The sequence below is a fragment of the Amblyomma americanum genome, chromosome 7 (assembly GCF_052857255.1).
Source record: "Amblyomma americanum isolate KBUSLIRL-KWMA chromosome 7, ASM5285725v1, whole genome shotgun sequence".
NCBI classification, from domain to species: Eukaryota; Metazoa; Arthropoda; class Arachnida; order Ixodida; family Ixodidae; genus Amblyomma; species Amblyomma americanum.
In genome coordinates this window covers 125,821,036-125,846,654 of record NC_135503.1, presented here as the reverse complement: position 1 = coordinate 125,846,654, position 25,619 = coordinate 125,821,036, and the positions used below count along the sequence as shown (strand labels likewise).

General features: G+C 48.2%; 1 protein-coding gene and 1 long non-coding RNA gene across 2 annotated transcripts in view; one reads left to right on the top strand and one right to left on the bottom strand.

Annotated features, from left to right (window-relative positions):
* Window positions 1-9,596, bottom strand: part of LOC144099537 (uncharacterized) — a 116,142-nt gene extending 106,546 nt beyond the window's left edge. The window contains exon 1 of the long non-coding RNA XR_013307425.1: window positions 9,504-9,596. This is a non-coding gene — a long non-coding RNA (uncharacterized LOC144099537). The remainder of the gene's footprint in view (window positions 1-9,503) is intronic.
* Window positions 1-25,619, top strand: part of LOC144099536 (uncharacterized) — a 325,768-nt gene that overhangs the window by 85,837 nt on the left and 214,312 nt on the right. The gene's annotated exons all lie outside the window — the stretch shown is intronic.

Here is a 25,619-nt window from a genome sequence, read left to right as displayed (position 1 = left end):
TTCATACAATCCGTCCGGGGTCACAAAAGCAGTTTTGGGACAATCGGCCGCTTCCATGGGGACCTGCCAGTACCCAGAACGTAAATCGAGGGAGGAAAAGAGCTCCGCCCCTTGGAAACAGTCCAGAGCGTCATCTATGCGGGGGACCGGATAGACATCCTTGCGCGTTTTCTTAAGGCGGCGGTAATCGACACAGAAGCGTATGGAGCCATCTTTCTTTTTCACAAGGACAGCAGGCGATGCCCAAGGGCTACTTGAGGGCTGAATTACGCCGTTTTTAAGCATTTGGTCTACTTGCTCTGTAATAGTCTGGCGCTCGGTTGGAGGCACACGATAGGGGCGCTGCCGCAGCGGCGCGTGGGCACCAGTGTCGATGCTTTGGGTGACGGTGGAAGTTCGGCCCAAAGAAGTTTGGTGAGCGTCGAAGGAAGAGCGCAATTGATGAAGGAGGGCGAGAAGCTGTGTTCTTTACGGCGGGGGAAGATCGGCGTCGATGGAGCGCAAGAACAATTCGGTAGAAGAGCGATCTGGCGTTGAGGCAGGAGGGCTGAGCGCGTTCATGGCGAGGAGCGGTGTATCGTCGGTCCCCTCGCGGATGAGCAGAGATGCGATGGGCTGCACACTGCCGAGGCATTCACCAAGGCGCAGAGCGGTAGGGCAGGAGAACGAGTTAGAAACCAAAAGTACCGAAAGGCCAGCGGACACAGTCAGTACGGCGTATTGCAAAGGGAGACACTTGCGGTGCAGAAAAGTATGGCCTGGAGTAAAGAGGACAGTGTCGTCACCGATAGAGTCGCAAGACAAGTGTAGAAAACCGGAAGAGCACGGGGGAATGTCGATGTCTTCGGTGGCGAGGGCTTTAACACAGGCAACAGGAGGAGTAGCGTCCAGAAAAGGATTGGGCAGAGAAGAGAACCCGACTTCCGCTCGAGCACAGTCGATGATAGCTTCATGGGCGGAAAGGAAATCCCAGCCCAGAATAACAGGATGGGAACAGGAAGGCAGCACGACGAATTCTATCGTGTAGAGGGAGTCCTGAATCACAACTCGAGCGGTACACGCTGCGGACGGCTTGATGTGCTCAGCGCTGGCCGTACGCAGCGACAGTCCAGCAATCGGCGTCTTTAACTTCTTCAACGAACTACAAAACTTTTCGTCCATAACAGAAATCGCAGCACCGTAGTCCACAAGGGCCAATACAGTAATGCCCTCGACAGAAATTTCGATCAGATTAGCAGGGGATATGTGAGGTTTTGGAAAGTTCGACGAGGACGCAGTTCTCGCCTCAGGAACTGCGGCACCTAGTTTTCTTCCTGAGGGAGATTGGGGCGACGTCGCATAGGAGAAACGGAGCGGCGCCTCGGTGAAGGTGAACGGCGTCTAGAAAGGGCTGAACGGTCAGGAGAAAAAGGACGACTAGACGGCGGCTCAGCAGATCCGGAGTACTGACTCGTGGAAGGCCAGTACGCGGGAGCAGGAGGAGGTGGCGCGTAGACTGGGAGACGGCGGCGGAAAAGCCGGGCCACATGACCAGGCAAGCCGCAATTGTAGCGGATAGGCCGGTTGTCGATGGTGCTCCAGGGATTGCTGACTCGCGGAGCCGGCGGAAGAGAAGGAGCCACCGCTCGCGCAGGTGTTGGAGGCAAAGCATAGATAGGCGGTCGAGGTCTGGCGACGACGTCCGCGTATGTCAGCGAGAGGCCATATGGAGCGGCGTCTGGGTGACAACGTCGGCATATGTCAGTGGAGCGGCGACAGGTGGTGGCGGATGGGCGGGTGGAAGGGCCTCGGCAACCTGCTCTCGGATGGCGTGTCGAAGGGCCGGAGCCAAATCTGGAGCTTGCCCTGTAGGGTTCGGCAGAAGAGAAAGCTGACGCGCCACTTCTTCCGGAACAAAGTCATTGATTTGTTGCAGCAGTGATGAGGTGTCAGGTGCTGGTGTCAGTCCAGCAAGCGACTCAACCTGTCGAGGTTGCTGTCGAGTCAGGAGCCTCTGCTTCCGCAGCTCCTCGAAGCTTTGGCAGAGGGTGACGACTTCAGCAACGGTGCGCAAGTCGCGCGCTACCAGCATCTGAAAGGCGTCGTCGTCAACACCCTTCAAAATGTGTTTAAACTTGTCAGCTTCTGACATGTTGAGGTTTACATGGTTGCATAGGTCAATGACGTCTTCTATGTAACTGGTAATGCTTTCGCCTACCTGCTGAGACCGTTCACGCAAGCGTTGTTCGGCGCGGAGTTTCCGAACAGCAGGACGACCAAACACTTCGGAGAAGGTTGTCTTGAAAGCAGACCAGGTGCGGATGTGCACCTCGTGGTTCCGAAACCACAGGTTAGCCACGCCGGTGAGATAAAAAATTACGTTATGTAGTTTGGTGGCATCGTCCCATTTGTTGTAAAGGCTCACCCTCTCGTAAAGCGTGAGCCAATCTTCGACATCCTGTTCATCGGTCCCACTGAAGATGGCCGGGTCCCGTTGGCGAAGGGAGCCGGCGCAGGTAACTGCTGGGCCCACTTGCACGGGTTATTCAACGGCGTGAGGCATCGCAGGCGGCGGGAGAGTACGGTTGCGCAATTCCAGGGCTGTCACCCAGCACCTCCACCAAATGTAAGGCGGGGGTTTATTTAAAAGAGCTGGGAGAAAGGGAGCAGCAGCGAGAACAATCCGAGGGCAACCAGGTCGGGCACAGACACACGTGGCGATAGCAATACGGCTGATGCGCAGGGCCATATTCTTCGTTTTCACGAGTCATCTGCTTTGTCTGGGTCATCGTCTTCATCACACGTACACAAAAAATGATAACAAAAAAGCAACAGAAAAATATACTTCACAGAAAAACATGTCATTGGTTATTCAAATCAGGTCAACACTTTATGGAACGAAAGAGACAAGGAAGCAGTGAAATCATGGTGAAATCTAAAAAGTAGCACATACATCCTGTATATTTTTGTGGCATGCTCGTGATACATCAACTTTTGCAGTGTGAAACTTCTTTAAAAGACGGGGCAGCGTGTTTTCAATATTAACAATATCATTGACCTAAATTAAAAACAGGAAGGGCCCTAAAATACTCCCCTGAGGGACACCCGAAACTACTGGTTTAATAGCTGAGCATTAATTGTCTTTCAATATCGACAAATTCTGCGCGATGCTGTAAGAAGATATTAAAGAAAGAGCTTTGCCGCGAAAACCGTAGTATTCCATCTTCTGAAGCAGGATGCGGTGATTGATTAGATCAAAGGCTTTCGTGAAATCTAAAAAAGATGCCTAACACGAAATTTTGGTTTCAAAATTCTGTTATATCAGCTCCTTTTGAGCAAGCAAAGCTAACTCGGTTGTCTTATTTTTTCGGAAGCCGTACTGAGCCGGAGTTAAAATTTTATGTTTGTCAGAAAAAGCCATCAAGCGTTGTAGAATTAATTTTTCGAAACCTTTGCAAATGACAGCAAGAATATAAATAGGACGATAATTTGACCATTCATCCCGGTTGCCTTTTTTATAGATCACGGTAACCCTTGCGCGTTGCATGTTACGAGGGAACAGACCGAACGATAGGCAGGCGTTAAATATATGCTTCAAATAGGGTGCTATTACATCAATAACATATTTAACTGGTGTGATTTGAAGACCAAGAGCATCTTCTGACTTGCTATTTCTGACTAATACAAATGCTGCAATAACTTCATAAGTTGTGACGGGCTTCAAAAACATACTATGGCAGGCACTTGGTTCCATGTAACTGAAATTAGCTGCGGTGTTTCGTGCCTGTGCAACGGAAAGGAAGTAATCGTTAAAGGAATTGGCTAGGTTAACCCCGGTTAATTCTACATTATCTAACGTTACTTTCGAGCTATTTCGGGTGGCTCTCTGGTCAGAAGACTCAATATCCTCCATATCTCCTCAGATCGGCCAGTCGAGGAGTTGAAAAGATTTTCGTGATAACTCCTTTTCGAAGAGAAGGAAATGGGCTTGGGCAGGGCATGCAATGCGAAGGCAATATAAGCGATGGTAGTTAAGGGTGAATGAGTGTATTCCCACAGAAGGCTAACATAGCCAGGAGCACCAGAGTGTCAGGTGAGCGGACGAGAATAGGAAGGAAGTTCCCGGGTTTATAGTGTGGTTGCACCTGGTGCAGGAAAAAGTTAACTGGGGGGATATGGGAGACGCCTTTTTCCTGCAAGCGGCACACAGGACAGCGCGCCAACAACGACGCTCCTAATTAACACAGCAACAGAATTATAACACAAGAATTTTCGAGGTTGAACTATAACCAACATTTGTGTAGCCAGAGCTTCAACCTACCAGCTCTTAATAATTCGAAATTCGGAAATATGTTAGCGATATGCGAACGCTTGCGGAGCGAAATTCGGGTGAAATTGCAAATTTAACTTTCAAAATATCTGAGTTTTGAGGATAGATCACGCAGAAAAAATTTATTATTTTCGGCTTGTCAGACACTGACAACGAAACATGGCTCGAATAAGAAAAGTTGGTTTCAGAGTTAGGTAGGGACAAACTCGGCGTCACAATCAACACCATGGAAAGAGCGCACAGGGTCGAAAAGTTTCAAAACAACAAGAAACGGCCGATCATCGTTAAATTTTCTCACTTTAATACTAGAGAGAAAGTTCTTTCTTGTCCTAAGTAGATAAAAAAACTGACTACAGAATCTCGGAAGACTGCTGAAAACCTACTCTCTTTGCAGGAAACAGTTAGTCGAATTTCCGAAACTCCAAACAGAAACATACAAACTCGGCTGTAATGAGCTAATAATTGATAACACTGTTTATTTTTTCTACCATGCTTCACAGAAGATTGTCCCCCGCACGCCATTGCTAGTGCATAAACCTCCAGTCAGCCCAAAGCTCAACTCCTTGTCCTTACTTTACACTAATATCCGAAGCCTCCTGCCCAAACCTGACGCCACTTGAAAGACTTGCGCGCACAATACATAGCAACATAATCATGCTCACTGAAACCTGGCTATCATCATCTGTACATGACTCTGAAATACTTTCCGCTTTCCCTAAGTACACTATTTTTCGTCGCGATAGAACAAATAGACGTGGAGGAGGCGTGCTAATAGGAACCAATGATTCGCTTCGTTGTTCTGAAATTAAAACTTCATCTCCTCTAGAAATATTGTTCATTCAGTGCCACGCTTCATTTCCTCCCGCAATCATTGGCGTTTGCTATCGTCCACCTGATTTAATTGACTCGTTTGTCGCTAATTTCCATGAAGCACTTCGCGTGATAACCGCGGCTCACCAACATACTCCCATTGTTCTCTTCGGCGACATTAACTTTCCTGCAATGACCTGGTCCGACCTATCCTCCAAAACATGTAAAGATAACATCGAAAGTGATTTTGCCAACACGTGTCTAACCTTTGGTCTGTCCCAACTCGTATCAAACCCGACAAGACTAAGCAATCATTCATCCAACATATTCCACCTCGTGTTAACTTCTTCGTGACGACGTCTCGCCACTACTTCATTTACCGGGGCTCAGTGATCGTTCCGTAATTGAATCCACGTACTCCTGCCAGTTGCCACGCACAAAAGAAAAGGAGAAACATTAACACTGTACGACAAAGGCAACTATGCAGCCATTTAATTCCGAACTAGCTGATTTCTGCATGTTGTTTTTCCGAGATTTTTCAGAACAATCAATCGAAGTTAACTGGCCCCTTTTCAGAAACAAGGTGCATCAACTAACAGATAAGCACGTCCCTAATATCACCGTCACCGGAAAAACATCGTCGCCATGGTTCAACAAAGAGCTGAAACACATCAAAAACAAAAAGAAAAAATTTTTCGATCCGAAAAACGGTTTGGCACCGCATATGCAGGAGAAATAAATTATTTAGCAGGAAAAAACATACTTATCCTTATCAGGCAAGACTAAACGTACATTTTTCTCGTCTGTCCTACCTGCCATTTTGCGCACCAACCCCCGCATGTTCTGGAAAACTATAATCCCATCACGTTCTAAGCCTCTAACATTACATGACGACAACAACCTTATCCCGGAACACGAAACTAGCCACATTCTTAACTTTTTTCGTTGAGTTTTTACAAGCAAACCAGACGGTGGCTTACCGGCAATTCCCAACTCTCGGCCACCCAGTTACCTTTGATGCTAACGGCATCATGGAACTCATTGAATCATTGAAACTTACATCTTCATCTGGTGTATACGGCATAAATTATAAAATCCTAAAGATACTATAAACATTGTAAGCATAATATTGTGCCGCATCTTTCAGCAGTCCATATCAACAGGTGTCCTTCCACAGGATTGGAAAGTTGGTAAGATCATTGCCCTCCCCAAAAAGGGCTCACCTGTTTCATGAAAAATTTACCGCCACATTTACCTCACAAGCGTCTGTTCGAAACTAACGGAACATATTATTTATTCGCTCATAGTCATATTCCTTGTCTACGTAAAATTTGTCCATACTAACCAGCATGGCTTTTTGGAAGGACGTTCATGTGACTCCCAATTGGCTTTCTTTATTAATGACCTAAGCTCCAATCTTGACCGAAACGTTCTTACTGACACTCTATTCCTTGATTTCGAAAAGCCTTTCGATAAAGTACCGCATCAAAGACTGCTACTAAAGTTATGGCGCTTAAATCCTAATCCTTTAGTATTGGAATGGCTTCGTAACTTTTTGACTAACAGAGACCAATTTGTCTATGCTAACAGTTATTCTTCTTCTCGCAGCCAGGTTATTTCAGGTGATCCCCAAGGTATACAGTCCTAGGGCCCTTGCTTTTCGTGATGTACAATAATGACCTTTCCTCTAATATTTCCTCTACTATCCGCTTATTTGCTGACGATTGTGTATTTACCACCCCATCCCTAACAGTGCTGACTTTGGCATTCTTCAACAAGATCTTAACCGAATCGAAATTTTTTGCAAACGTTTGTTAATGTTTCTTATTATTTCCAAATCTTGTTTGATTTCGTTCCATCGTCGGCAGATGCATTTTCCTTCTAAATTTGCTCTTTTTGGTTCGGAAGTGTCATCCGTATCTTCCTGTAAATATTCGGGTATTAATGTAACGCAAAACCTAACATGGTCACCTCATATCATGAACATCTCTAACGAGGCTAATCGTACCCGTGGTTTCATACGGCGCAATCTAAGATTTGCAACCCTATCCACCAAATCATTACCATACCTAACTTTTGCCTGCCTTAAACTAGAATACGCTTCAGCAATATGAAATCCCCGCCAGTCTAGCCTCTCTTTAACCTTAGAAAAAAATGAAAATCGTGCTATCCGCTTTATTTATTCTGATTATTCATACTACACTTGTGATTCTGCTTTAAAATCTACAGCGAACTTACTTAGCCTTGAAACGCGACGAAAAATTTCTCGATTGTGCCTCTTTCATATGTTTTGTTATTCATGTGAAGGAGAATCCGTCATATCATCTGCTTGTTGCCTCTCCAGCCGTATTAGTCACCACAAGGCCGTCTACGCCCCCACCGCAAGAACTACCAACTCATTCTCGATCTTTATCGTCACGTCATCCCGGGACTGGGATGATCTACCACAGGGACGCCGTGCACCACACCCACGCCATCCATTTTAAGAACGCTATCAATACCATTGTTGTTTAACTGCCATGCCCATCCCTCATGCAATGCCCCATACCTAGGGCCTTTGAGGTGTCAAATAAAAAAAAATATGTAATTTAAAAGCGCTGAGAGGTAAACTGAGAAAAAACGTTTTTGTTTGCATATTTATTTGAGACTCGTGTCTCTGTTTAAGTGGGGAAAACCAGTCACTCAGGAGCCAGAGCATTTATCTTGAAAGAGCTTTTATTCACATGGCACAAAATGTTAGACATATCGAGTGCAGGAGCAGAAGCCATTGCTTGCATCTGTGTCAAATCGTAACCTTGCAAAAGCAAATTTCATTATCAGTCGAAAGAACCCCTGGGTGTTCGTTTTGTCCCTTCACTTTCCTGTTAACAAAGCCTGGACCTCCAAAGTTGCAATTTCAAATGAGCCTCTGAATATTATTTTCTTTTTCGGCTCAGGGTGAAGGCCACATTATTTACTTTTATTTTTTTCTGCGTTAAACTCATTCCCACTTTACTATATTAACTCAGGCAAATATACGCGCCGATAAATATATTGTGGCAGATGTGTTTCGTTGAATACACTGTATCGCTCGGAAGCCAACCCTGGCAGACGATACGCTAGCTTTCGAGACAGCGCTCGTCACGGCGGCTTAGACCAGGCCTTTTAAAGCGCGAAGTTCTCTTGGATCACGTACGGCCGATGGGCTGGTCTGCATACTTGGGGCACTGCAGGAGGAACGCGAAGAACATATGCCGCTCTCCTTGCCTCGGCGTCAGGAAACAGGAACACAACATAAAGAACTGCGAGCAGTAGTTCCAGCAGACGTTGAATTCCTGCGTATGTTTCGAAGGCACGAACTGATGGGAGATTGGTTAGGTCTAGTCCTCGTACCTGCCTTTAACACAGCCACGGTGCTTTCTGGCCGGAGAAGCAACTGTGGTAGGGCAGATAATAGGTTCAACAAAAATTAAGCCTTTGAATTGCCCACACGCACAAACACACCCGTGCGCAGAAGAAAAAAAACGGTAGGGGTCGAAAGTGCCCCCAGTTTGCGTAACCGAAGCAACGAGCAGCACGGCGAGCTTCGAGGGGGCGCGGCCATCGGCCCCCCGCGTCGCTTAATCGCGCGTCCATCTCCCCCGCTGCTTGCGTGCTGTCGTTGTCGAGGGGTCACGCGTTGCGAGCCATCCGAGCCCTCAGCGTTATCCCCTTTTTTTCGACGATGCGCATCGGACCGTCCGTTTGACGTCATGCATACATCACGCCGCGACCGGTAACACCGCACGCTTCATCGAAGCTGCTTTAATGCGGCGCAGTATACGCGCACAGTTAGATGAACTGCTGATGGACACTCTTTATATACGGGCTCGCTTCGGGCATCGCTCGACGGCAAATAATCTTTTCTCCGAGTCGTCCGACGCTTTGGGGGCCGAACCTCGGCACAGTTTCCTGAATTAGCACTGCTGAAGCCTTGTTTTTGCGCTAGCGGCATCGCCGGTCGCTGATGCCATGCGAACGCCCCTCTCGAAGCACAAGTACGCTGTCAAGCGCACAAACAAGGGGCTGGTTTCCCGATATAGCTGTGGAACCTGTTCACAATCATTGGGATGGAGCGCGCGTTCGCGGCGACACTAATGCGCGCCTTTCGCGCAGTTTTTTGTTATTGTTGTTCGTTTGATCTGCTGCATTGTCCAATGAAAAACCCCCATTCTTCCACTGATTTAGCACGTAGCCGAGAAATACACAAAGCATTGAGTTAATTTACACTTTAAGCAGAGCGGTTTAGAGCACTTGCTCCGCTCACGCTAAATAGCTGAACAAAATGAATAGGTTATCGTTCCCCTGTCCAACAACTGAAAGCCTCTTCTTAAGCATTTTACAAGATGTAAAATCAAATATTTACATTGTTGGCCATACTCGAGCCCGAATGCTTAAGAGAAAGTGCGATGCGGCGGCTGCCATGATGGACCAGCTGGTACAGCAGCGCCGGTCACAGCTTCGCGCTCCGCTTGGCCCCCGCGCGAGCTGCAGGAAGGAGTCGGTTCCGGTTAGCTTATCGCGCATTCGCAGTAGCACTTCTGCGCGCCTGCTGGGCGGAAAGAACGGACGAACACGCTGTGCTAAAACTCGGATACACAGGCTAAAGAGCAAAAGCCGTGGCCACACTCTCAAGCACATCCTCGTCGCCTTTCAACTACAACCTTGCGGCAGCCTCATTTATTGTGAAATTCAGCCTTACAGAGATCATTACTTTAACGTTATTTTTTTAAATCTAAAAGTGCTTCATAAATTTTTTTAACCGCTTAAGACCCTTGTTGAAGCATTTAGTGATCAATTTTGCGCCTCATTTTACGCAAGCATTCATTGGGGCACCGTCATGGCTGCGGGATGTTTCGATTGGATGCAATTTCATCTCGGCACTTTGCTCCCCTGATAATGAACCTCTCTAATGTTTTAATCTTTTACACCTTTGTTCGCATTTTACATCAGTCACACTTGAAAACTATTGGACAGACAAGGGAAAGGAAATGAGGGGCTCATGAATACGTGCATTATTTCTTTCTCATCATTTATATTTCAGGTAAAAATAGATTCCCCCATAACTTCCCACTCATCAACCGCACTAATCAAGTAATTCACTTGTGATTTCTTTCATTCCAATGACCGCTGGCTTCTTTCATATGTATACTTAAAGACCGCCATGATGGCTCAGTGGTCTCGGTATTTGGCTGATGACCCGCCAGACGGGGGTTCGATCCTGGCCCCAGCGGTCGATTTTCGATGGAGGCGAAATTCTAGAAGCCCGTGTACTGTGCGATGTCAGTGCATGTTGAACAATCCAAGGAGGTCGAAATTACCCGGAGCCCTCCACTACGCCATCCCTTGTAACCTGAGTCGCTTTGAGACGTTAAACCCCATAAACCAAACCATATGTACACTTTCACGGAGTAAAGTTGTTAGTATGCGTTTGTGTGCATCTTTGGCTCTTCGCTGTACGTGTCTGTTTTGCGCGCTGTTCTTTCTCTGCATCTATAATGAGCCAAAAATCCCGACACGTTCTACGTTGTTCTGTATTTCATAATCATGAACGTATTTTTTACGCTCTGATTGCTATCGAAGAAAATGTGCTTTTAACGCACCCAGTACGAGCCCAGTGACCATGTACGGTGGCACGGGCGTAGCAGTTTGAAATAAAAGTTTTATTGCTGGAAACCTTTTCCCGCTCGTTACTTTTCTTCGTTGGTGAGGACGTCACAAAGCCTGCGCTTGTAATCCACTCGCCAGCTTGCATCCTATCTGCGATCTCTTGACTGTTTTTATTCTGATCACTGTGCTGCGCAAAGGATAGCCAATATGCGCCACTAACCCGGCCAAGCTTCCGTCTAAACGTATAAACAAGCCATATTCTGCATTCAAGTCACATTAAAAAAGAGGCTTCGACACCTCTCGATAGTCTCGTAGGCGGAGGGGAGAAAATGAAAAAAGGAGAAATGAGGATAACGCAGCGAGCTATTGAAAGGAAAATGATAGGTGTAACGTTAAGAGACTGGAAGAGGGCAGGGTGGGTGAGGGAACAAGGAAGAGTTAACGACATCCTAGTCGAATTTAAAGGTGCACTAAAGAGGAATCTGAGCTCGTATTTTTACCCGGGGAACTCCATCTACACGTTCCAGGCATTCTTAGAAACTTTGAATCGTTGTCCTGTGCAGCCGGTTGCCCCAATGAAATCGAACTAAACGTCCCGGCTCCCGCATTTTTTTTTTTTTGAACTCAGAACGCTTGGGAGGAGGAGTCATCAGCCAGTCCCGTGGCGACTAGCCGCTCTGCCATCGGCAGAGTGATACGTAAACCAAAGAGTCCACGTGTATTTTTATTCCTGTGGGCCTGATCTGCGGCTATATTGTCGAAGACTGAAACTATTTATTAAGAGAAATCTAAGAAAAACAAAATAAAAGCGATGCCGCCACTGGACAAGCTGAAACGCACTCCACGCGTTGGTTGACACCGCCTACCTACCGCGTTCAGTTCAAAAAAAAAAAAAAGGCGGGAGCCGGGACGTTTAATTCGATTTAAATAGGACAGCCGGCCGCACAGGACAATAATTTGAAGTTTCTAAGAATGCCCGCAACGTGTAGATAGAGTTCCCGCGGTAAAAAGACTAGTTCAGATTCCTTTTCAGTGCACTTTTAAGAGGAAAAAAATGGGCTTGGGCAGTTCATGTGATGCGAAGGCAAGATAACCGCTGGTCTTTAAGGGTAAATGAATGGATTCCAGGAGAAGGCAAGCGTAGCATGGTCCGGCAGAAAGTTAGGGGGGCGGATGAGATTAAGAACTTTGCGGGAATACGGTGGCCGCAGCTGGCACTGCTAGGCTAGGGTGAATTGCACATATATGAGAGAGACCTTCAGCGGGCACATATTCAGTCTAATGACGATGATGACGAAGCACGACACTCCGCTTTGGCTGCTTGCATGATATCCCGAAATGCCAATTAAGTTGCAGGTCGCGGCACCAGCCAGTCAGTGAAGGAATCTTTTTTTCATGATGGGAGTTTCAATTCCTTTAGAGTCGTCTTTTTTCTACACTACGCCCCATCTGATAACGACAAAGCGTGAGGCACGAGCCACGTCCGCTCGGTGGTCATAACTCTACGACTATCACCACTCGCGCGGCAAAACCCTTCGCCGCCGCTCCGGCGGTCACAGAGGCCTCGACCGCAGACGCTGTCCTTCCTGGGGTGCCTCGATGCATGCAGCGTTCCTGGGCTGTTTATGTGTTGTGTAATCGAGCGGCTGTTTGAACATCGCAGGTCAGTAAAAGGGGCAGTTTCGTCGAACCTCGCCGTGCACTGCCGAAAATGTAAAGACTGTTTCCCCCATTTGGACAGGGCAAATATCTTGTTTAGTCACCCAGACCGGACCTGCAGGGAGTTTGTTGAAGCATTTCTGATAAGGCAGGAGTCTGAATCTTGTCTTGCTTCGCGTTCTATCAATCTGGTGGAAAAAGAGATTCACGTTCCTGGGGAATGTGTGGCGACAGGGTGAGAGCTGGGTGCATGTCATGTGTTAAGATTGCTGTTGCGCTTTGTTCAAATGAGGCAATAAACCTCCCACTGACTGTACGTACGGTTTACGCACTATCGCGATTTTATGTTCTGGGTTTTTTGTGTTTTTTTCGGCTATTGTTTTGGTACCTATATATCTAACCTTTCTAAAATAAAAGTTCAGTTGTTAGAAAAGCGCTCGTGTCGTCTCATGTTTCTTTCTCTTGTCCTGTGTTTCGCGCTGCTTAAATATGAATACATTCCAACTCGCCCAGTTTTCTGTTCTCGTTCCTGGGAAGCTTCATCGCTGAAACCCCAGTCGTATACCGTCTCGGCCGATTTTGCTGGTCATCTTGTGCTTCGCTATTGCTTGGTCACTGCAAATCTTCGTTTCTTCGCCGTTTCTTGATCATTCTCTGTGTTCTCACGCATCCCTTCCGGCTACCACGCACGCTGCCGTCGGGACGTGTACACTGGCCGACACGTGCCATGGGGCGTACGCAGGCAGCATACGCACACAAAGGCCTCGCTCTCGCGCTGAAAAGTAACCGCAGCATTTACCACTCGTCCATCTGCCACAACACGGCGGTTACTTCAAGGAGACCGGGGTCTTTCCATAATGCGCAATTTTCGATATTTTTTATTTATTTACTTATTTATCCATAATACTCTATAGGGCCTAGAAGGGCACTGAGTAAGGGGCACAAAAAACGTCTAAGTACAATATGAACAAGTAGAAGAATACATGCGAAATACAAGGCACAATGATAAGTAAAATATTTTACAGGGGATACTTTGATGCAAAACATATATAAGTGCAAAATAGGTAGCGTTCTAACATAAGTAGCATATATGCAGCAGATATGGCAAATACATGTCTAGAGAAAAACTTGTGGCCATTCTAAATTTGTGAATCTTAAGTCTCCGATTTAATAAGTCACGATGTCATTTGAGAAATGTTGGCGGAGCTGTTCTTAGAATGGTTGATGATCGCAGACGGATGCGATAATGTCGCGAAGATCAGTCCAAAACGCGGTGGCGTGTGGAAGCGCAGACGAGTTCGGTCGTGGGCCATTTTGTAACTATAATTGTAACTTTTGCAACTATCATGGCCCGCCTCACCTAGTTTTCTCTTACCAATCCACTTTATATTGTATGGCTGGTACCTGAATTGTTTCCACAACAATTTTCTTTCCGCCGCAACGGCGATATATTACTTCTCCCAGCGCTGTTTCACTTGCCATTCGCGCTTCGTGGCAAATATCCTGCTTTGTTTCTCGCATCCCCATGCTCTAAAAAACGCAAATGGAATAAGAGTACAATCAGCTAACGCGCAAACATCTCGAAGCGCAACGGCTACACCGGCAGCTTGTCGTTACATGATCAAGCTAGGAACCTCCGTATTTGATTCGTGGCGTAGGGCAGGCAACGGCCGCTCTAAAGTTTCGTCACAGTAATGGAAGTTGGGAGGCGAGTTCTTCATGCCTGGTTCCGCTTCAAATTTACGAACTGTGAGTTCCTTCTGGGAAGAATTCGCATTTCTCAGTCGGCACTACAGGGCGACTTGCATAATGCGTCTTGAAATTAGTAGGCGCTGAGGTGTACAAAGCGGGAATTAGCTCATCGGAAGCCCCACTAACAAACCATCCCACTCGCAAGAACGATCCTCAAATCCACCGTATACTTGTACATTCTACAAGCCTGCATGATAGCCCGATTCAGAGAGACACCAGCCTTTAACGCCCCTCTCTGAAGCGCGGGCAATCTTGAAAAGTCGGCCATTGGTTCGAGGGGCTTCAAAACTTTGGCCGTTTGAATAAGCATAAAATTAATGTCACCCTGCCGGCAAGGTTACGCAACAGTGGCAGTGAATGGTCAGCCAGGGTAGGGGTATTGATTCAGAATGAAAGCTTCGCAACAATAAAAAAAAACGAGTAAGCGCCAGCTGCCACCTTTTTCGTATTTCAGTATTTGGAAATGCAATTTTTTGGGGGGCTCGTTAGATTGCGAACAGGGAAGGGCGAGGACACCAGAAAGTGTAGCCGTGGCCTGCAGGTGGAATCTCTAGATGGCATCGTTCTTTTGGCGCATTCCAGCACCGAGGACAGACTCCTTGGCAAGCTTGCACTCTAAAACGCGGGGTTTTGACAGCGAACCCGTGCATAATGCAGTCTCATTAACGAATGCGCATGGCAAGTAAAGAAGGCGTACGTCATTAACTGTCCGCGTGACTCTCATCGTACAGAGCACGCGCACGGAATCCCAGAAGGGAGACGCATCACGTGAGCCAAGAGCGCTCTCGTACCGCAGTATATATAATTGCCGCACTTGATAAGCGTGAGCCACAGCATACGTTAAGCGCCCTTGCAAAGTGCGCCGAAGACGCCATTGTCGCGCAACATTTGCCGTGATGCCTTCGGGAGTGCGATATAGCGCTGGCTGCTTGGAGCTCGTCACGCAGCTACGCATAATGAGGCTTCTCTCGAAACGACCGCACCGGTCGCCATGTGTGAGATAGTTAACCTTAGATGGAGTGCACACAAACGTGCATTGGGTGCCAAGAAGGGGCCCCCGTGTTAAGGCAATCCCTCCGTCGGATGTCCAACAGCCTGATGGTTTGGACGAAAGGCTTCCTCTATCGCGGCGGTAATAAAACATGCCTGCTACGTCAGGCATCGAGCCATCCTGGCCGTTGGCGTTGACGAGGCACGGACGTGTTTCGAAAGAACACTCTCGTGGCGGAGAAATGTCAGAAGCGACAAGGTCATGTGATCAAAGCGTTGTATCCTGCTTAGGTGGTATTTAACATGCCTAAAGAATGCCAAATTATATTCTGACTGATCGCTGCACCTGTAAGCTGAACGAAAAGCCTTTTGCCAGACACAGAGCGTAACGTCGACCACTTCTTTACCTTGGAGGAAGAAGATCAACCGGACTGATATACTGCAGCGATTTTTGCAGCGATAGCTACATTACGGTAGCATTTCGAGCCTTCAGCTTGGCGACGCCGCACCCTGTGGCTGCGCCGCCAAGCTGTCACGTGGTGCGGAGCAGCTGCCGGCAGCGCCGTGGCAGATCACGTGGTTGGTCACGTAACCAAGTTCCACCCGGCCAGCTTTAGCTATCGCGTCATTCCGGGTATAACCAAATCTAAACCATCGCCAATTTTTTGCTTCACTTGTATCCCAGTTCTATAGCCTGCAGTACGGAATAGCAGCCGACGCTGTGGAACTGCGCCAGTCAGCGACGAAGGGTGGAAGAAAAAAAATGGAGGAATAGGGTTAAAATTAAGGGCTCCAATCGTGAAACACCGGCCTTGCTTAGTTTGTCCTCCCTTCCGGAGTTTTGAGTAGACACCATTGGGTCTTGATTTTATTTTAACGAGATTGCTCCCGTTGTGCAGGAAATTTGGCGGTGGCAACATTACGAGCGAAAAAGCAGGTGGCCCTCCTGCCACCTTGGTCGCGTGACCTTCTGACGTCATCGCAACATGCCCACCGTCCTAGGTGGCAGTTAAATTAATAATTGCTCGCGACAGGTTGCTCTTCCCAAGCAACCTGTTTCTCACGACCCCCAACGGTGGCTGTGTTTGAAACAGCCGCCCGCCGAGGAAGCAACGCTTCGCTTAACCTCTGCACCACTGCGCCAGTAGTGGTATGAGCACTCCCCACGATCTATGAATATAAACTAGAGAATGACAAATTTTCCATATATGGGAATCAGGCGGGTTCCTTTCCTCCTTTCTCTTTTGTTTTCCTCTCCTCCCTACTCAGCCAGACCACCATGAGAAGATTTGAGATTTTACAGTGCCGAATTTATTTGCAGTTATTTACAAGCGCGGTGACACAACTTTGCCGTCAGAGTGAGGCCTCTTTGCACTGTGTCCAAAACCGTTGTGCCTCGTCTTCACTGCCGGCCGCGCCCTCCCGAACCTTTTCTTCCCTTCGCCCCCGGGACGGGTCCTCCTCGTCAGCGGGCCGTGGTCGCTCTCTCTATTCTTTTCCCAACGAGCTCTTTGTGTTCACCACCTCCGCAGAAGCTTCCTTCGCACCAGGGAGCCAACGGGCGCATCATCATCATCAGCCTGACTACGCCCACTGCAGGGCAAAGGCCTCACCCATGTCTCTCCAATTAACCCTGTCCTTTGCCAGCTGCATGCACCCTTTGCCTGCAAACTTCTTAATCTCATCCGCCCCCCTAACTTTCTGGCGCCCCCTGCTACGCTTATTTTCTCTTGGAATCCACTCCTCTACCCTTCAGGACCAGCGGTTATCTTGCCTTCGCATTACATGCCCTGTCCAGGCCCAGTTCTTTCTCATTTCGACCAGGATGTCATTAACCCGCCTTTTTTCCGTCACCCACTCTGCCGCTTCCGGTCTCTTAACGTTACACCTATCATTTTTCTTTGGATGGCTCACTGCGTTGTCCTTAAGTTGTATCCTTTTCGTTAGCCTCCACGTTTCTGCCCCGTTGGTGAGTACCGGTAAGATACAACTGTTGTACACTTTTCTCTTGAGGGATATTGGTAAACTGCCAATCATGATCTGAGACAACCTGCCATATGCGCTCCACCCCATTCTTATCCGTCTAGTTATTTCCCTCTCATGATCCGGATCAGATGTCACTACGTGCCCTAAGTAGGCGTATTCCTTTACAACTTCCAGCAGCTCGCTTCCAATTGTGTACTGCTTTTCTCTTGCTAGACTGTTGAACATTACCTTGGTTTTCTGCATGTTAATTTTTAAACCCAGCGTTCTGCTCTGCCTGTCCAACTCATTGATCTTGATTTGCAGTTCACCTACTGAGTGACTTAGCAAAGCAATGTCATCAGGAATCGCAGATGATATAGGTATTCTCCATTTACTCTTATTCCCAACTGTTCCCAATTCAGACCTCTGAATACCCCCTGTAAACAGACGGTGAATAGCATTAGGAGATCGTGTCTCCTTACCTGACGCCCTTCCTTATTGAAATTTTATTGCTGACTTTATGGAGGACTATGCTAGCTGTGCCGTCGTTATGCATATCTTGGAAAGAGCATTTTTATATAATATTCTTCTACACACCGATTCCGCAATGCCTGCATGACTGCTGAGGTTTCCACTGAGTCAAGTACTTTATCGTAATCAATGAAGACTATATATAGAGGTTGGTTATATTCTGCGCATTTCTTTATTGCCTGATTGATAGTGTGAATATTATATATTGTGGAATATCCTTTAGGAAAGCCTGCCTGGTGATTTGTTTAATTAAAGTCTAAGGCGGCCGGCCCTGACTCTATTAGCGATTACCTTAGTAAATACCTTGTAGGCTTTGCGAATTATTGGAAACGTGCAGCTGTTGCGCACAGCTCCCGCGCACTGCACCCTGGCTGGCTCCGCTGGGTATGACCGCCGAAGGACCCGATGTCTCTTCGAGGGCTGCGGCCCCTGCAGCCTGCGGCTCCCTTTTACTGGCCGTCCGTCCGCCGCCAGCCTGCTGACCTGCTGCTCACTTGAACCGTCGTGCGGCAACGGAGCTTCCGCTGCTGGCTGGGCCGCTCTCGCGCATGCACGTCCTAAAGTAGCATGGCCTAGCTATGCGGCACGGTGTTGTGGAGGGCTGCGAACTGATTTAAACCACACGGGGCTCTTTAACGTGCGCTGGCAACTCACAGCCCACCGGCGTTTTTTTCCTTTCGCCAGGATTCGCTGCCAGGATTCGATGCCGCGACCTTGACAACAGGAGCCGAACGCCAAAGCCATTGAGCCACCGAGGCGGGTCGTATCTCAAGAAGCAGGGCGACAGGAGCATGTACTCGCACCTATTGCTTCGTTCGTGTGTTCATCTCACTCTTTACTCCACTGGTGGCGCTAGTTCACAGGCTGAAATCTCGACCGGTTTCACTAATATTATCACTTCATACGTACTACAAGAAAGGTGGTGATCGTGGTAAAACTTTACTGGATGCAATGGGTTGGGTTTTAGAGAGAGTGGAGGGTTTCACCACTCCCTTGCCTGGGTGGTAGTCCTCATTCCGGGACACCATTGGCGGTAGCCGATGCCCGCGCTCTTTGAACCAGAGCCTTCTGGGAATCCAGGTCCAAGCAGCCGGACAAGGTCGCCTCCGAGCCCTCTCTCGTTGGCTGATTTACTCTCTTTATTTCCGGATTTTTCTGCCTGGCCCGTACCATATGATATGCGTCGGCCCACATGTCACAAAATTTACAGTACCCCGAAAAAGTTCGGGTCTATGTGTTCCAGAATCGCAGGGCTTAGAAACGACCCCGTTTGCAGCCTTCTGACGTGTCGTCCCTCTGTTGTATCCAGGCCCTTGGCGGGCTCTGGGAACGTCTGCCTACTGAGGCGCAGATATGCTGTAATGTCCGCGTATGTGGTAAGCGGATTCGGTACAGGAGTCCCGACAGAGTCTGGGAATTCAGTGGAACTCCGGGGAAGAGACGCTCGGGCGGCTGTGTGAGCAGCCTCGTTCCCTTCTATTCCCTGGTGTCCGGGCACCCATACCGATTGTTTTGTTCTCTGCATAGAGCTATGTTGCGCGTCTGCTAAAATTCTGCTGGCAAGCGGCGCTGTTCTTCCTCTTATATAATTTCGAAAGGCGTGTTGAGAATCAGAAATTATGTGCGTGGCGTCGGAGTGAGTGGCTGCCAGAGCTATCGCCACTTCCTCGGCTAACTCAATTTTTCTAGTTTTCACCGAGAGTCCATCCACCTGCTTTCCCTTGCGTATGACTGCGACAGTGCAGATACCCTTTTGCGTAGGGCCCCCGCGTCTACATAACACGTGCCATTTTTGCTGCCGTAATACTTATCTATAGCTCCATCTCTGGCTTCTCTGCTACCTTGATTGGGCTCGGGATGCATGTTTTTTGGTATCGATTTAACTAGTAGTTTATCTCTCCGGTCCTTGGGAATGCCCCCTCTGTCTTCTGTTGTTGGTGGCAGCGCTATGTGCAGATCCTCGAGGACTCGTCTACCAACTTTGGACATTCATAACCGCATTATTTGGCTTGTTTGGTGAGCTTCGAATAGTTCTTCCAGCGTGTTATACATTCCTAGGTGGAGAAGACGATCAGTTGACTTCTTGGGGGGGGAGGGGGGGGGGGGAGTCCAAGTGCCTTCTCGATGGCCGCTCTGACTGTTACGTCTAATTCCTTCTTGTCGCTCTGCCGCAGTTTGAGGTAGGGCACTGCATATGTTATTCTGCTAATGACGACAGCCTGCACCAGGCGTAACGAGATGTCCTTTTCCATGAGTCCACTGTGCTTGCCAGATACCCTGCCAATCATCCTACTGATTTGCTCGGACGCGTGAACTTTAGTTTGTTAAACGCTATGGCATAGTTACCTTTTTTGTTCATTTTGAGCCCTAACACGCGGATTTTTTCTACCTCCGAGACCTGAGTTTCATCTATGTATATTTCAAATTTGCTTGCAGATTTTTTATCCCCCGTGATATGAAGGAGCTCTGATTTCGTGGGTGCACACCTAAGGCCACACTCTTCGGCATACTCAGGTACCGCTGACGCTGCCTCCTGTAAGGCGTCCGCTATCTGTCCAACACTGCCACCCGACGACCACTGAGCGATGTCGTACACGTAGATGGCGTGTCTCACGCCATCTATCGCGTTGAGCCTCCCGGGGAGGCCCATCATGGCTATGTTGAAGAGCAGAGGCGACATTAACGCCCCTTGAGGCGTGCCTCGCGTTCCCATCTCTAAGAGTCCAAATTTACTGTTGTCTATCATGATGTAGGCCTTCCTGTCCATGAGAAAGTCCTTGACGTACTGGTAAGTCCGCTTTGAGCAGTTTGTGATGTTGAGATTTTCTAGTATCTTACTTTGTTTAACTTTTCAAAGGCCCCCTTCAAATTCAAAGCCAAGATATGCTCTGTCCCGTCGACTGTCGTAACGGGGGCCTATGGCTTCCCTATTAAGTTGTAAAAGCACGTCTTGTGCTGACAAGCGTGCCCGGTAGCTGAACATATTTGTAGACAAAACTTCCTAGTCCTCTATGTACTCAGATAGTCTTTTCTCGACCATCGTTTCCATAAGCTTGCTCGCGCACGACGTAAGGGAAATGGGTCTTAAATTGTCCGGGTTGATTTATGCGGCGATCTCCCGGTGCCGCGCCTTTCTTCATACTGGCTAGCGCCGCTTTGACCTCCCATTTAGTGAATTTCGCATCTAGCTTCTCATTTTCTTCCCCGGTGTATATCAGTGCGTCCGCGTGTTGGTATACCGTGGTGCACATGTACTTGTCTTCTAGCGCTCTAGCGAGTTGCTCATTTGTACCTTGAATTTCGTGTAATGATCGTCTTAACTTTCTACTGTTCATCCCACCTCGTTTGTCTCGGTTCAATGAGGCACCTCAGTAAGCTCCACGCGCTCTTCGAGCCGAGAGTGCCGCTCATGGAGTTACACTTGGCTATCCAATTGCTTTTTGCGAGAGACGTCGCGTATGCCTCCGTCTGCTTGCTGAGATCCGCTATCCTAAGTTTCAATATCCGATTATGCTTTTGTCTACGCCATCTCTTGGTGAGAGCCCTCCTGGCCTCCCACGGAGGCATGAGGGGGTCGTCCACCGCCGGTGTGTCCTTATTTGTTTGTGCCGTGGTCGCATATTGTTCTCTGCTGTCTATGAGTGCCTCAGCCCAACCTCAGTACCTCCCCCGTCCCCCTTCCGGTCTGAGCTCTGGAATTTCCGAGTCCCTGAATTTGGTCCAGTCAGTGAGCCGCGCTTCACCCCTCTTTTTCCTAAGTTTGTTCGCCTCACTCGTTACCTTGGAGACAATGATCACTCCCTAGCGTCTCGTCAGTGTTTACCCATTCGTAGCTTTTTACGTTTCGCACTAGGGAGAGGTCCGGGCATGTGTCACGAGTCACGTTGTTTTCTATTCTGCTCGTATGAAGGGGATCTGTGAGAATGGTGAAACCCATGTCAGTAATAGCCTCTGCTAATTTCTTGCCTTTAGAGTCTTCCCTATGGTACCCCATTGATAGCTGCAGGCGTTAAAGTCCCCCACCACTAGTAACGGTGCCCTACCAGCTATTCGAATGGCCTTGTGAAAGATCTTCGAGAAATTGTCCTTATGTCTTTGCGGTCTACTATATATGTTTAAAACAAAGGCTCCTTGCTGGTGACGCTTGTTCGGAAGGATTTGCACGAATGTGTGCTCGATTTCTTTTTCGGATTGTAAATATACATTTTTGGCCGTACATTCTTTATGTACAAGGATACTGGTGGATGGATCCACTTGGTGGGTGTTATACGATCTAATTTTGACTTTTGTGCCAGCGTCTTGTTTAGCAATGACTTCCGCATCCTTTCTAAGGTTTCCAGATACTGATATAGTGTATCTTCTTTCTTTTTAAAATCCCCGCAATTCCATTGCGTAATATGTAGCCTGTACTTATTTCTCTGAGATTTAGTCGCCAGTTCTCTTAGTTTTCCTCTAGCTTGGTATTCCGCTGGCGTACCGTATACGGTACCGGTCTGTCGCCACTCTCCCCTATAGCTTCCTGTTAATTTTGACCTCCCAGACACTGAGCTGGGCCTGTATCGGCTCTATCAGAGGTTTATCATACTTTCAATTATGTTTTGAAGAGTATTTCCTACTTTCTGAAGCAGTGTGGCTTCTAGCTCTTTCATTTCTTCTCGCGTTATCTCCCTTATGTCCTGCTCCGTTAAGCGTTGATGCGCTCCGTATTGATCGCGACTCGCCTCGTTCGATGCAGACATGGGTTATTCGCCACTAATGTCGCCTTCCTCGTGCAAAGAAGATTCAGACAAACTGCACTGAGCTCTTATGCCTTAAATTTCTTCCCTTAGCTGCTCAATTTCTTGTTTAAGTTTGATATCCTCTGCCTTTAGCGATTGTACCGACAACGAAGGAGGGGGCGAACTAACCACCTTTGCCCAAATGCTCACCTGGTTTTGAGCGCCGGCAGACGGCGCGGCGTTCGCTTTGACATTTCCGCTGCCGCGTCCCCCGTGGGCACCTGTGCCTCCTTCGCCTCCTCCGCCGTATTGCTGCTGGTGTTGCTGCTGCACACCTTTGGATTGGTCCTTCCTGGTTCCTCCCGAATTTCTGCCCCTTCTGCTGCAACCGCCGTCCATGGCCGCCCTGTGGCCTCCAGGACCGCCGGGCTTGCGATGTCTTTATTTTCCGAAGCACTCCACCGATCCCGTGAGAATGCCTTCTCCACAGATTGGGCAGATCGGTTCGCATTCGTGCTCGTCCCTCGATTCGGCTTCCCCACACGCCGGGCATCGCTTTCGGTCTGGATTGGGGCGCACGTCCACTCGATGGCCGACCGCCCCGCATTTTGTGCAGGCCGGGGTAGTTAAACCGGTACAGGTTAACCGGTACAGCTTCGTTCCTGTAGAAGATGAGATAAGGCACGCGGTGTACTTCGAAGGTTATCACCGTCGCGTTTGTCTTTCCTAGCTTCCGTACGCTGATGATTTTTGCCTCGTCCGAGTAGATGACTTCCGGAGCTTCTCTCTCGGTCACCTCCGGATCCACTCGAATTGCTCCGCGGCACGAGTCCGCGGTGGGCATGAGGCATTATGCTTCGACTGCTCGCTTCATGCCGTTGAGTGTGAGATGTTCCACTGCGAGCACCGGCGTTATATCCTCAGGATTACGGATGCCTAAAATCATGATGTTTTGGTCCCAAGCAGGCCAAATGGATAGCTCATGCCTGGATAGAGGGATACCCGTGGCCGCACTGAGGGCCTCCCCTATTTTCTTAGTCCCTATGAAGGTAGCCAGATTGATCGTGTCCTTTGGCTCGATGACGACTACAGAGTCCTCCTTTCCTACCTTTGGCATATAGGCCGGTTTCCAGGTTGCGCGGCGCGGCCTCTTCAGACGCAGATGCGACAGCGCGACGCGATAACTGCCGGCGTCCCCACCGACGCCGCCGCGAAGCAGCTTCTCCCGATTCGCATTTTCTTGCCAGCGTTCTGTCTTTTTCCGGATCACAAACTCCGTGAAGTCATCAAAAACTGGTTGGCTTGTTCCCGGAGCTTGAATATCAACGACCTGCGTGGACTTGGGGTCGTACCCCTTCGCGGTCGCCATATGTGTCGTTCTTGGTGCGCAAGCCAACCGCCTACGAGGCTAGGTGGTTAGGCTTAGCGCGTCATAGTCCGGTGACATAGAGCACAACTTCTTCAGTCGTAAACCCAAAAATGTTCCCACCTGGGTGTAACTGGTGTCTACGCGCGCCGGATGACTTCAACAAGGTGGTCTGCCTAAATTCCGAGCGTTTCCGGGCAATTATCCCAGGCCAAGAAAGCGTTTCCAGGCAAAGAAAAGAGAACAAATGAAGCAAGCAAAAACGAAATAAATGCGAAAAAAGTTATCGTGGTCTGCCGCGGAGTGCTATCGATGGGCAGAGTGACACATGTGCTCTCCTTGTTTCAAATGTAGAAGGCCCCGATCATTTCTCTTATTACCGCTTCATCACTACTTGCTGCAATTTTAACGCAATTGGTCTTTGCCTCTCACGAGGAGGCATTACAGTCATCGGGATATGGAATTTGCCTTCGTTCATTTACTGCACTCATTCTGGCTGGCCTCGTCGTTGGAGGAAGGAATAGTGCGTGACGGCAAGCCGATGAATGAGAAGAGATGGCAAATCGTTACAGCATGATTTTTATTGCCGACGGCCTGGCGCGATCACTCCTGACCGCGCCCCTGCACAGCTCGTCGTCTTCTAGTCCGTCAAAATAGGCGTTTTTAGCATACCTAAGATGCACTACCGGAGACGTATAGCGGTTTACCGGACGCCGTCTGCGCACGCGCAGTGGCTCCGCCTCAACCGAAAAATGCCACTGCGCATGCGCAAGAGAAGTCCGGTCAACCGGTATACGTCTCCGGTAGTACGTCGCCTGTAGTACGGCTCCGGTATGCTGAAAACGTCTAATATGTCTCTTCACCCCTCCCTGAGACGGCACAAATGTTTTCACGGTCAAGAAGGCAAACAAAAACGGACACACGAAGAAACACTTCAGGTGAAGCCGCCAAAAAGCAGCAAGGCTTTGCGTCCAGAGGCGATTTTTTTCCTCCATAAGCTTTCTATTCTGGCACTACTCATACGTCACTGCTTATGCGTCAGATGATATGAAGAACAAATACTTGATATCTTTGAGACTTTTCCCTTTGCGGAATGCTCTATCCGCTTCCTTGTTCCAAAAAGTATAGCAGTTCTCTGGTAGAAGCTAGAAGAGTATATTGTTGTTGGAAAAGCTTGCCAAATGATGAAAGCAGTGGCGTATCCAGAAATTTTTTCGGTGACTGTTATACCCCGCCGGTTAAAAAATAAAAATAAAGAAAGCCTGCGCCTAAATAATATCTTAAACATATTTCTGCTTCAAAAAAGCCGGACGGTTAGTTGTTTCGTTCAATGTGTTTTCTAAGTAAATGTACGAGCGCACACAGGACTCCGAGGACTTGATCCGTAACGGGCATTTCTTTTCGCACAAAAAAAAACTGAAAAATCGCGGCTAGTTACAATATTTTGACATGATATATAACAACAGAAAAGCTTCTGCTTTACAACAAAATAAGGAACTGCGGATGAGTGGCATTAGTCAAAACTTCTACCTATGCATGTGAACCTGTGCCCGGCAACAGAGGCGCGCTTAAAAAAAAAACTTTTATTTTCGCAATAGTTTATTATCATTTGAGGACAGTGCAAAGGATGGAAAAATAGGGCAACGCGAAAAAGCATGTTTAATTGGGTGAACTGAGCCTACAATTAAAATGAGGGCCTTACTTCGTGCGATGGCCGAGAAGAGTGACTGTTTTCTGCAATAGCTTCCGCTATCTATTACAGGATCGCAACAACATGCATCAATCTTTTCGAGAATAAACCAACGCTCTACGTATTGTCAAGAAGTGGTGACTGCTATCCGAGGAGCAGAACGACAGCGAAGATGGCGTCTAAACAAAACCATATTTGTGG